The sequence below is a fragment of the Sinohyriopsis cumingii genome, chromosome 12 (genome assembly GCF_028554795.1).
Source record: "Sinohyriopsis cumingii isolate HCF-2022 chromosome 12, ASM2855479v2, whole genome shotgun sequence".
Lineage (NCBI taxonomy): Eukaryota > Metazoa > Mollusca > Bivalvia > Unionida > Unionidae > Sinohyriopsis > Sinohyriopsis cumingii.
This window is the reverse complement of record NC_142972.1, coordinates 69,770,606-69,785,082: the sequence shown is the minus strand read 5'-3', so window position 1 is coordinate 69,785,082 and position 14,477 is coordinate 69,770,606. Positions and strand designations below refer to the sequence as shown.

The 14,477-nt window shown below is 35.3% G+C and overlaps 1 non-coding gene across 1 annotated transcript; it reads left to right on the top strand.

Annotated features, from left to right (window-relative positions):
• The first annotated feature begins 14,045 nt into the window (after nt 1–14,045).
• On the top strand, nt 14,046–14,118 carry Trnav-uac (transfer RNA valine (anticodon UAC)). The gene has a single exon. It is a non-coding gene; the product is annotated as a tRNA-Val (tRNA).
• The last annotated feature ends 359 nt before the right edge of the window (nt 14,119–14,477 follow it).

Here is a 14,477-nt window from a genome sequence, read left to right as displayed (position 1 = left end):
GGTTTTTAAATATTTCCCCATCATACAACACATGATAATATTATTGATCCGTAGGAAGCTGTGTGTGAAACAGAAACCGTTACTCATTGTAATTGACCTGCAGTTGTGTGTTCACTGAACTTACAATTCTGGAAAGTTCTTTGACTGGTGCATTAATGCTACTGTTATTATTGATTTTCGGTCTGCTTAGGAAACCAGCTACAAATACAGAAACTATTATTCAGAAACTGTTATAAATACAGAAACTATTATTCAGAAACTGTTATAAATACAGAAACTGTTATTATTCAGAAACCGCTACAAATACAGAAACTGTTATTATTCAGAAACCGCTACAAATACAGAAACTGTTAAATACAGAAACCGTTATTATTCAGAAACCGCTGTTTAGTGTAAATATTGGTTCCTTAGCTATATATTAACTTCCGAAACATATGTTCGTAACAATGTTTGATAGCTCGATCAGTATGGTATTGGACTGTGGCGCTCGCGGTCCAGGATCAAACCCCCATGGCTGACAATTTGTCGGTGGTGCGCATAAATTGCGATTTTTATAATAGTGGGGGGAACCGCAAGAACCCCTCCGCTCAGCAAATTCACAAACCACAATATTGACTTGTGGTTGATACATATTTTCGTATCACCCACTGGATTAATTATTGTGGTGTGATTTTGCTGAGCGTATATGTTTGTACTGTCCTTAGTTAAGTTATATGTTTGTACTTCATTCATAATCTGAGCTCGCTAATACACTCGATAGGGGCTCTTCATTCATTGTATATAACCATTTCATTGTATATCATTCATTTCATTGTATATATCCATTTCCTTAGTTAAGTTATATGTTTGTACTTCATTCATAATCTGAGCTCGCTAATACACTCGATAGGGGCTCTTCATTCATTGTATATAACCATTTCATTGTATATATCCATTTCATTGTATATATCCATTTCCTTAGTTAAGTTATATGTTTGTGCCGTCCAAGCATAATCTGAGCTCGCTAATACACTCGATAGGGGCTCTTCATTCATTGTATATAACCATTTCATTGTATATATCCATTTCCTTAGTTAAGTTATATGTTTGTGCCGTCCAAGCATAATCTGAGCTCGCTAATACACTCGATAGGGGCTCTTCATTCATTGTATATAACCATTTCATTGTATATATCCATTTCCTTAGTTAAGTTATATGTTTGTACTTCATTCATAATCTGAGCTCGCTAATACACTCGATAGGGGCTCTTCATTCATTGTATATGTTGTGCTGTCCCTGAAACATCCCGACGAACTCGCTAATACACTCGATAGGTGTTCTAGGGATATTTTTTTTATTTTAAAGATTTATATATTATATAATGAACCATGAAAATATCAATGATGTAATTGTCGCTATTAAAAAATTAAAAAAAGATGGAATTAATATATCTGATGAACTTAATCCTGAAAAAATAGTTTCTGACTTTGAGATTTTACAAGAACGTAAAACCATGGGGACACACACACTATCATCTGAATACAGGCTCACGAAACGGATTCAATCGGCAATGTTTCAGTCGCTAGCTACCGTAGAAGATGATCATGTGAAGGAGTTCGTTCCTCTTTCTACCGCCGTAGAAAGAATTAAGTCGTTATTATCCCACGAGTATGAGGCAAAGAAAACGATTAGTACTCGCATAAGACTATTAAGAAAAATTATGTTAGATCGTGAAACGATCCAAGGTAACCCCGTTACTGGTGAAACGATCCAAGGTAACTTCGTTACTGGTGAAACGATCCAAGGTAACTTCGTTACTGGTGAAACGATCCAGAGTAACCTCGTTACTGATGATAATGAAAATGAAAGTTTTGGTAACTGGGGTCCAAGTCAACGCTGACCACGTGTATTGGTAGTCAAAATCAAGAAAGTTCTAACCTTGTCAAATTTGTTCCTAATAAATTTTATTTATCATAAATTTTATTTATTAATAATATTATTTTTACTGAATTAATTTATTTTTTTTTTACTAAAATCAAGAAAAATGCACGAACTACTTGATTTTGACGGGGTAGTTGGTAGTCAAAATCAAAGAAAAATGCACAAATTACTTGATTTCTGACGGGGTAGTTGGTAGTCAAAATCAGGAAAATTGAGCAATTTCGTTGTATTTTAGTAAAAATAAAATAAAAATCTCAGTAAAAATAATATTATTAATAAATGAAATTAATTTATAATAAATAAAATTTGTTAGGAACAATTTGACAAGGTTAGAACTTTCTTGATTTTGACGGGGTAGTTGGTAGTCAAAATCAAGTAGTTCGTGCATTTTTATGTTTCTGACGGGGTAGTTGGTAGTCAAAATCAAGTAGTTCGTGCATTTTTATGTTTCTGAGGGGGTAGTTGGTAGTCAAAATCAAGTAATTTGTACAATTTCAGTAAAAATCAGGAAAATTAATAAATATTATTTTTTTTGTGATAGAAATTTTAATTTTACTTTCATCGACTAGCTTTTTTAGTTGCCTGGGCCGATTAATTTGTACCAAACACAAATTTGTGCCAGTAATAATAAAATATTTTTTTAAGTTGATCGAATTTGATTCTGAAGATCTACGACAAATGTCCTTAGACAGAAATCCTTAAGACGGAAGTCTTTACGACGGAAGTCCTTACGACAGAAATCCTTAAGATTTCACATACAGATTTATTACAAGCTCTTCTTCACGTATGTCAATCAAGCGATTAAGGTGGTCTGTGAGTTTAAAATTGATTCGTGTTAACATATTATTGTGACACCGCAAATACACGGGATTAGTTGGTTCTTGCACGATTAAATTTCCAGGGGGAACCTGTGGTGTGAACGTGTACAGGATGTATCCTTGCTGAGCCTGATTTGATCTTCCGAGATCTATTTGATAGATGCCATCGATTACGTCACAAACCAGATTGACCGCGACCGTCGGTGTTATATTAACGATCCGCGGGGATACGTGCCTTCCACCGCCGTGTGGATCATTATCATATCTGAGAACAGTTGAAGGCGGAATTAATTTTCTCCATGCATCGAGTATTTTAGGAAAAAACTCATCAATGACATCACTGAAAGATTTTCTTAACTCGGTTACACTATACCCGGGAAATTTATAATTTGGTACATCGGCTTCTGTTATTTTATATTTTTCTAACCATGCCTTTGCATCAGAATTTTTATGTGATTTTAAAAGACTAACCATCGCCTGAACTATTCGGTTATTAAAATATTCCATGTCTGATATAAGCCGATTTAATCTTTCCACACGCGTGATGATTTTTTCACGCGATGACGCTGATATGTCAAAAATATGTTCGTTAAAATATTGATTTAGTTGATCTAGTTGTTTTTTACACTCTTGATTGATTTCCTGAAAATATGCAATAATATCACTCCGATCAAACCTCACATCATATCCCCACTCCCCCTGATTTATAAAAGACCATGTCTCAATATCTTCGCGAAAGTAAAACTCGCCAAGCATCGATTTACTTTTTAAAATACTTAGTAACACCTCGTATGATGGATAAATTTGATGATATAATTGTCTATCCGTGACATAATCAGACTTTTTCGGTTCTGGTGGTATCGGTGTTATCGGTGGTGATATTTCAGGCCATCCTAGCACGGATCTGATTGAAGATTGATAAATATCAACGGCATAATCAGGCGAGTTTATTTCAACCGTCGAGGACAACGTCGGCTCATGAACGTTTATTGATATTTTTGATTCCTTTCCCGTTATTGATTTTATTCTACGCGCAAATTCCTCACCGATCTCTTCAATCTGGTAACTGCCGGTTGGTATTCCAACAACAACCCAGTCAGGTGTTCCATCGGGTTTGTTCTTGTTAGTAAATACGAGCGAATTATTTGCTGGTGTACCATTAAATGATTTTGATCTGATATTTGGCCAGCTGTAATATACTCGTAATTGTGCTAGTGCTATTTCTTTTACTGGAATTGCAATAGGAAAATTAACACTAAATTCAGGATTAGTTGAACTTACCGAGATCATCGTTATCTTTGGCGGAGTTGTGTTGGTCACGATCTGCTGGAGTAATTCTGTCATTATTGATACTTGTATCTTTAATACCTTCATCGTATATTTTGGTCATCATTGAAAATTCGAAATCAGATATAATTCCATCACTGAGACTCGCTGATAACAACGAGGATAATTTCGAGTATGCTACCGTCGCTGTATGTAATTTTATTTTGTAATCGGATAATTTTTCGTTCGTACAGGTACATATTTTTTTTGTGATGATACCAAGCACACCTGCAATAGTTGTTGCTGCTGAAATACAGATAGTTACAGCTACTGGTGCCATCGTTGTCAACGCTGATAATATTACACCGGTTCCAGCAACAACAGCGGATACTGAATAAACAATCACATCAACGATAACCAATCGTCGTCGATATTTTTTTACTTTTACTGTATATTGATCAACTTGATCTTTTAGCGCAGCTTGCCATTCACGCGCTTGATTGTATCTGTATTGTGCACCGTCCATATATATTTTTATGCCGTAACCAATTGAGGTGTTTCAGCTACAAATTCCAAACACCACCAGAAGGATGTTGCGGTTAATTTCTTATCAGCTGCTTCCAGAATAAATATTTCTTCAGTTCCGATATTTAATATAACAGATACAACCCCGGAAAACCTGTCGGTGGAATGACGCCATGGAAACGTTGTAAATATTTCAAATTTTGCAGCACTAAACACAGACAACCTGTACACGCCAGTGACTGTTGCGGTATATTTGATAGTATTATTTTGCTGCGACCATGTTGCAAATCCCGATGATACCGTGCATACGATGTTTGTGATATGCCCGGGAGTTATTCCAGCTGGAATTTTAATCAAATTGGTTTTACTGACAATCTCAGGAATTCCCGCTACGACGTCTTGCTGTCTTTGTTTGATCGTGTCTAGGTTATTTTTGATATCAACGAGTTTCATGTCAATGGCGCGTGGAGTACCGAAGAATTTATCTATGGTATCATCGGTTTTTTGAAAATTTCTTCGAAATCTTCCAAAAGTTCCTGCGTGAACGTCATACTCAGCCCGTAACGTGGATAATTTACCGTCTACGGTGTCGACGTATTTTTTTGTTGCTGCGTCTTCGTCAGATGTTGGATCTCTTAAAACTACTATTTTGTTCCCGTTCATGCTAAGTTCACCCATCATTGTGTCACCGGTGTTTCTCACGCGATTAGCAACACTTTTTGCAATTTCATCTCTGATGGTTTTAAGTGACATACTTGAATCTCTGATTCTACCACCGTCAGTAAACACGGGAATATTATCTGTAACTGCACCGAGTACTCGCCGGACTATATCATTCCATTTGATATTGCTGGTTTTTAGTTTACCATATCGATCTTGAAAAATAACAACTTCATCTGGGTCAACTCCAGCCAGGTTCATGATATCAGCGAGGTCATCCTTAGTCACATACTTCGACAGATCAACGTCGCCGAGCTTTTTCTTAACGCGTGAAGAAGATCTTCCGTAAATATCAACCATTATAATAAGATCCGTTGTTTAAAATGCTTTACGCGCAACATATCGGTTGCTTGTATAATCGTGCACGACTTTATGTGGTGGCCTGGATGATTTTGATATAGCATCGAGTACATTAATTACTTCACGGCCGCATATTGGCGGATCTGTCATTGTTTGTGTGGGTAGCGTTGAATACCAAACTTTGGAACCTCTAGTTGTTGCGTGGAGTGGTGCGACATACTTGATAAATTCAACAGGTGGAGCTAACCCGTACGAATCAAAATAAACAATTCCACGCGGATCAACCGCGTATGATACCCAATGAGTACCGGGTCCGGAACGTTTGTCAAGATTAATAATACCTGTTTCTAGTTTGTTTGGTTGTTTCGGTAATTGATCTCGCATAAAAACACCTCTAAAGGCGGATATTTTTAATTTTTTAGCAGCATCAAGTAAATCAAAATTTGATGCTGGAGCATCTAACGAAATGATCCTGGAAGCCTTAGGCCTCTCCCCCAACGAGATCCCGGTAATCTTAGACCGCGTCCCTTTTTTTTGTATCCCTGCCCTGTTGGTTTCTTTAGTGCCATTCCAGCGGCTGTTCCAACAGCACCTAACACGGCCGCTTTTGCTACGGCTGGAGCAGCTGCAGCTATTAATGCCGGAATGGCCGCAAGTAGTGGAAATATACCACCCGTTTTAACCATGTCCTTGATGGCGCTCGGAGAAAGATGGAATTGAACTCCGGTTTTTGATTCTAGGGCTTTATTGAAATGTTTAATCTGATTATTTGTCAACGATAATTTGTTTGGACCACCACTAATATGATCTCGTTTTAGTGATATTTTAGTTCCGCATTTGTTGGCGGTTTTTGATTGAAGCTTTTTTACCTGACCCGGGGTCAGAGTAACATTAACATGACCATACGACATTTTTATATAAAATATGTTTTTCTAAATAGCACGATTAAAGATTTTCCACCGGTGCATCAACGACCCTCATTCGACCACTGCCACCTTCAAGTAACATGGCCTTGTCGCTAAGTATGACCGCGATCGCTCTGTAATCAACACCAGCAGTATTTAATGTTGCTTTGAGATGTATATCAACGACAGATTGTTTTGATAGATCAAGATGTTCTAATGAAAAATAATAAATCGGATACAATTTTTTAAAATCTAGTTGTGATATTTGCAACCCGGTATCAACATTTTGATCACGTCCCATAAATGACATCAAACGATGATATGCACGTCCTATGTGATTTAATGCATAATTTAGTTGTACATTTTCTGTTGGTTCCTGTTGTCCGTTTATCCGTAAAGAAATATCTGTGAGACCTAGTTGGTCAAATATCATATGAGAGTGAATTTGTGAGTTTAAACGATCACGGTTCTGAAACGCAATAAAAATATGCCGTGGTGCAGAAACACCTTGTTGTGATGCTATATGCCATGTAAACTGACCGTTAACGTCAGTTTGCATGCTATCCGTACTTGTTGTTAACCATGACAACAAGGATTTACCACCTGCATCCATGAAAGAAATTAATCGCTGTTCTTCTGCGATCGTTGGAGTCATTACCGGCATCCACAATGAAAGTTTTGATAATATTACTTTACCAGCATCACCAACGGGTCTCCACAGAGCATCATTATCATCGTTCTTTCTTACAAGAACAACCGTGTGTCTAGCTCCAAAAATAACCTTTTTAACATTCCTGCAAAATCCAAAAATATGCGATAGTGGAATTGTACATGAAAAACCTCTATTGCCTCCTAGCAACATATTTCTACGTGCTGCAAATCCCAAGTTGAAATTTTCATTAGAACCATGAACTACTGGCCACACAAGAGCATCAGCGGTATCGGTTTCATTTCTTGGTCGTCTTATATTATACGGATCACTTTCAGGGTTATTGGTGTTATCTTTCACAAACATCATTGTGGGACCTGCTGATCTTGTATAATCATCAGAATATCTCGCCAGACCAATTATTGTTGTAGCAACGTCGACATCATTCTGAATTGATTCAATATTTTTTCCATCAATCATGTATGTGGCGCCACTAAATAATGCTATGATCCCGTTGTTGACAAAACCAATTTTTACTGGATCTAAGTAATTAGTATCATCCGTTTTTATAATTGTACCTTCTACCTCAAGAAAGGCATCAGCGGGTAAAAAGTATCTACTTGTGTCATGAACTTGTAGTTCAATTCTTCCACGTTGATCTGGTTGTTTTGCGTCATAGGAATAAAATTGATAATCACGTACAGATTCATCCTTAAGGACGGGTGCTTCCATGTCAAATGCTGTGTCGGATACGCGCTTGAACATTTTATTATAATTATTTTTCGTCTAACACGTTGATCACCGCCGCCGGAAAGTTCCACCTCGGAAAGTTCCACTTCCTGATATCAAACTTGAGATATTATTTCCAGATTCACCGAGTCCTTGATCTGCTAACGCCGCTAGTTTTTGATTTGCAGCTTGATTTATTATTTTACTGACATCTGCCGGCATCACCTCAGTACTTGCCAGTTTCACCGGTGATTGTTGTTTTCGTCGCAATAATCGTGATAATCTTTCTTTGATCGCCGAGAACGCCTTACCAGCAACATTGACAATTGCACCAGGAGTTTTATCACGAACAATATCAATAGCCTTCATCGATAATTGTTTTGCGACGGGTGCTACTTTGGGAGCTATCCTCGTGAATAATCCTCGAATGACATCACCAAGTCCATCTCCGTGAATTGCTTCATAGATTGGTAATCGTGAGTTTACCGCTCTAACCTGTGTGGGTTTACGATGATTATCATGCACAATCATCTTATTTTATTTACCATTTATCTAACAACTAGTCATCAACGAGCTCATCAATAAGTTCTCGGTAAACGCCAATATCCATGATACCACCTTGAAATAGTCGCCGACAAATATCAGCTGCTTCATTGGTTATTTCTGGTGAATTATTTCCAGCACGTTTTCCTCCTATGAGAACCTCTAACCGTGACACGTCATTGATGATATTATCAGGACATAAACCACGTCCTGTTTTAGGTTCATCTTGAGGTGTTTTAAATACTGGTGGTTGCATTACCGGAGTAAGTACTTCAGTGGTGTCCGGGGGTGAACCTTCTCGAAATCCATGTGGTGAACCTGTCGGTGTAAATGTCATTTTCGGTGCAGGAATTTTCTTCGAGGAGGGTGATTTAAGTGACTCTTTAGCCTTTTTAATTTCCGACATCAACCTTTGCTGTGGCGAAGAAGATTGTTGTTGTTGTTCTATTTGTTGCAGAGGTGGAGGAAGCTGATACTGGGAGGACTCTCCTTGTTTTGGTTGTTCCCGTCCCCCTCTAAATCTTTCTACTTCTTCTTTAAGTCTTTTAAATTCTTGACCTCTAGCTTGTTTTTTATTGTAATATACGCGATATATCCATTTAATGAAATCATCATCATTTGTTTTTCCATAAAAGGGTTTTAAAAAAATAGATTTATTAGATATATTTTTTGATATCAACTCAGGTAATCTCTCTCTTTCAGTGTTTCTAATTTCCTCAACAACTCCTTCGTTAAATCTTGCAATTAATCTTAAGCTCTCCTCTGCTGATTTGGGTTCAGATGCAAGTTTTTTTCTCACATCGGCGACTTCAGTACGAAGTTCTTCAATACCTTCACGTATTTCCTCATCAACACGTGGAGGCTGAGCTGCAGCTATATTAGTTGGAAGATTTCGTAAAATCTCCATTGTCTGTTCAGTCAGCGCTGCAGCTTGTTTTGATACCGGAAGAAGATCTTCTTTGATGACAGTTCTAACTTTCTTAGTAGCTGCAGTGACGGGCTTAAACAGTTTTTTAGTGTCCTCTTCATACTCAACTTTTGCTTCTTGCTGCGCTTGTAGATTTTTTCTAAATGAGTCTTTGACAGGAAGAAATTTTTTAATTGCTTCTAATCGTTCTCGTGCTGTTCTTGCAGTATGAGATTCTGGATGTACCATTTTTATAATAACATAATAATTTAATTAATATCAGCAGAAGAGGAATACAGAAGTTTGATGAACTATTACAGAAAAAGAAAGAACATAAATCCAAAACTAGAAAAACCACCATCAGAACTTGAATATTACTTGAAACATAGAACAAATTCCGAAGATTCAGATGAAGATGAAACAGATGAAGATTCCCATGATTCAGATGATGATTCCCAATATTGATAGCAGCAGAGAGGGGCGTCTACGGTTCTGTTTGGGACAAACAATAATCGTAGACGTGGTAATTGACCTCTATGAGTGGTCACTATTTTTTTTGGTCAAACACAAGGGTGACCATTCCCCTAAGTGGTCTGTTCACCCTCTCTGCTGCTATACATTATACTGACTCCAAAGCGCACACTAAATATGTCTGTATTTATCGCTAAAAGTAGGCACAAAATCTTGATATATATTATGGTATATTAGGATATAGATGGTGTTTACATACATACATACATACATACATACATACATACATACATACATACATTCACACACACATACATACATACATACATACATACATACATACATTCTATAACGCATGATCGACACCATGTACTGTATTCTCAAATAACGCTAAATACAATGGTTATGAAAGCAAAATGTATTAACGCATACATGTACAGTATTAATTTATGTGTGCTTTTGGTGTTCATCAATTAATAACTTGTGGTCCCTATGGTCACTGAGATTTTCTCCTGTCGCTGATTCGCAAACATTTTTAGAGATTACTTTCTTCGAATCTTTTGCACTGCATCATAACACAATGGAAGCCAATCTGTTTAAACAGGTGAATTATCTCACCTTCAAACTGTGCAATTGATTAATCTAAATTGATTTAGATAATCTTAAACTGAAACTTCAAAATCACTATGACGATAAAATAATCAATTTGTCAGGAATGATTCATTGACAGGCATCATATATATATATATATATATATATATATATATATATATATATATATATATATATATATATATATATATATATATATATATATATATGTATGTATGATGTATATGTGTGTGTGTCTGTGTGTTTTGTGTGTGTGTGTTTAGCAATAGCTCCAAAACGACAAGCTCGATATTCTAACAGCAGTAGGCCACATCCAAGCCAGTAAACTGAGCGTTAGATACTAGTTGTACGTCTTTAAAAATTCTTAGAGCTGCACGAGTACCATTGTGAAACAGTCTTTTAATGTCACACTTACAGCAGCAGTTCTGATAGGTCATAGGCAACTGTAAGGTTCCTTCATATTTGACCAGTTACACATTTCAATGTACAATTAAAAAGAAGGTTAAAATTGTTAATAATGCTTTACAACAAGTAATCTATAATCTGAGGCAAATATCTCATAAATGCCTGACTAAATTAGAAAGGAAAATATTTTTGATATCCGAGATGAGTTATGTGAGGAAAAAAATCTCTTTAGATCGTCAATGTTTAACAGCGACCAGGAAAACCTAGCATCTACCTTAGAAGAGAGCACACCTTTTCATGATAACGTTGCTTAAGTAAACGCTTCATAAATCTAATGATTCCTATGTCAAATTATTCAGCGATTTCAGATATAAATCTATTTTCTGAGCATATTTTTCAAATAGAACCAATATTAATATTTGACATATACAGATTCCCAGTCGTGGCTATCATATCGTAAATAGCAAATTATTAATATTCTAAGCAGGATAGATAGAAACGCCAAAAGTGTAAAGCTCCAAAAATTGCATTCCATAAATGGGTATCTGCGTCATTACCAACCAAATCCTACCCAGGCCGACCCCATTATCTGTTCTATTATTGCATTTCAAAATGCAAGAATGCTTCATGACCAAAACATTCGGTAAATTAGAAAATATTGAAACATTATGTAAAATAAAGGTAAGACATAATCCACGAAACTTTCATTTAAATAAGGCTTCTGTTCTTCACACATAGGCGCGTAAAAAGTACATCCATATATTTCCGGAATTTCTCACCATACCAATTCCCCATCAACTCACACATAATGGCTAAAAATGACAGTACTCCATAGCGACTCATCAAACACTCAGTATTACTTTAACTGATATAGTTGTGACTAATACAACGAAAAAGCTGGTGGCGATATAGCTGGAAATAACCGTCTCAATGTTATTCCTTTATTGCCAACACTTTTACGTGTTACTTTCGCCATCTTGAATTTTTCCACTTTTATCAGCCATTCATCTGTGCGTGCCTGGCCTCGTGAGCGGAACATTATGGGAGGCCAAGGTAGCACGCTATCAATATCATAACTAAATTAAAAAAGAAAAGCCGCTGCATATAACGGCTTGTTGTATTTCTATTAATATTTCATGCATATATTTCAATAGTGTTGGGAAACTCAAGATAAACTCATGCCTTACACGTCCAATACAGACAAATAAATATACGTCATACAAACTATTACGTGAAAATTCCATTGAAAATAAATATCATTTTCCCGTAGAGTTGTACTGAAATTGCCTTATCGGAGCATCATAGGACGCTAAGGTACTAGGCTAGGTAGAGTTTGTATTTTGAGCTCCAGGCTGTGAAATTGTATGACTGTTAGAAAATGAGGCAAATAACACCAAAATTGAACAATTTTATGAACAAATTTCCTAACTGATCGATGTTGTGTTTATTGTGAGTTTGATAACTTAAAATATAATGTAAAAATGTTTTATAATTGTTTCATTTCTTCAAATATATCTTGGCTATTTCCTTGTCCGCTTTCCGACAAACATCGCCTGCAGACGGAGACACTATTTTAAGTTTATCATACAGAAGATGTGTATAACGGTACCTGAGACGAAACCAGTCAGAAGAAAATGCGTGTGATTGCCTTGATAAAATTTTCAACTGTAATGCAGTGACGTATTTACATTTGATGTTAGAAAGTTGTAGTAGCTTTGGATTTTGCTACTCTTTAATGAGAAATTTAACAAATCTGAATTTACAATGGACCCCTTTCACAATACCCTTTACGGACAAGTTGCCGCTCCTGATATCGGACGCTAAAACTCAAAACGGGACTATCACTGCTTGATGAATGTTCTATATATTTACTTGGAAGTGGAGATCGGAGTTGGAAAGTCTGAATAATATCATGAAATCGTGTACATGTACTTTAATGTTGATAAAAAATATGAGCATTCAAAATAATAATAATAATCATAATAATAATAATAATAATAATAAATAATAACAATAATATTCATGCAAGGGCGATCGCAGAATTATTTTTTGGGTGAGGAGGCAAACTTATAGTGATCAGCAATTAAGTTTTACGGATGTAAGCCAAATCATCTTTCGCGATGAAATCCAGCGGGTGGGGGCAATTTACCCTTTTTGCGGGCGTCAATGTTATTTCCCCCAATAGATTTATAAAAAATAACATACATAGACAAGCAAAATAAAAATATCTCATTGAAATTGATTTTGTACTAAAAAAAGATTTTAAGAATGTATTTTATCTTCTTTTGCACCAAGCCAATTAAACAAGCTCTTCGAAGTTTTAGTAATATGTATCAAATCATCTTTTAGAGGTATATACAGTTTATCTATCAAGCGTGTTTAGTGGCATATACAATTTAGCTATTAATGCATGTTTAGAGGTATAGACAGTTTTGCTATCAAAGCAATGTTTTAGGTATGGAATTTAAATAAACTTTAACTAAATACAGTGGAAAAAAAAAACACTTCTTGCAAATTCAGAAGACAGCAGACCTCACCTCCCACCCTTTCTGTTGAACTTAAATTAATATCCAATTTCCCCTTTGTCCCATTGGACTAAGACCAACTTTCGTCTGTAGTGATATCTACTAGTCTCCAATGTAATAATGTTAGTTTCAAAACCCTGAAAATGTCTACATAAACCGATTTTCAGTATCCTGGATCTAAGTCTGACAATTATCTAAACAATTTTATTTTTTTTTAAAAATTTTTTTACTCTAGTTTTGATATTTAAATTTTAAAACAGTTTTCAATTGTTTTTTGGTATTTTAATTAACTTAACATTATTGGATAGTTTCGGTATAACATTATTCTATTGTATTGGTAGTTAATTTTAAAAAAACTACAATATTCTATAGCTTTGCTCGTTTAATTTAAAGTCAATTTATTCAATTTTTTTTATTGTTTTAATTTAAAATAAAATCATTCTTTTTTACAACTGTGATGCATACTTTTCCTGCAAATTAGGGTGTACGTACGCGACACTATCATAACCATTTGTCTGCTGACGCTAAACAGATTGAAGTTTTCTTTTAATTCTTTGACGTTTTAAACAATGTAAATCCTCCAGGCTAAGTTCTGACATTTTGGTTGTTCTCTTACCAGTGAACGCATCGTTTTGGAAGTTCGAGAATTTGCGAAATAACCCGAGGGCATTATTTTAAGGTATTCTGAATCTGGTCTTATTAGGATTTACCAATATATATTTACCATCCCATGAGAGCATTAAAGCAAGGAGTTCCATGGTGTAGTGGTTATCACGTCTGCTTTACACGCAGAAGGTCCTGGGTTCAATCCCCAGTGGAACTATATTGTACTTTTGATGCGTAGGTCACATATTAATAATAACAATAAACAACTTATTTTCAAACAACGACAGCAGAATTTATTATTTTATTATACTTAGAAACGTTAAACAACAAGAAATAAAAACACAACGTTGATTTATTTATTTATTTATTATTTAGTATGCATTAATTATTAATCATTATCTGAAAACTGTTTATTATCTATTTATTTATGATAAATTTATAAATGTTTAATGTATTATGTATTTGTTATTTAGTTTAAATTTTTTTATTTATTATTGATATATTATTTATTTAAATATCTATTTATTTACGTGCTTTATTTATTTATAATTCATTTATTTATTTATTATTTATTTG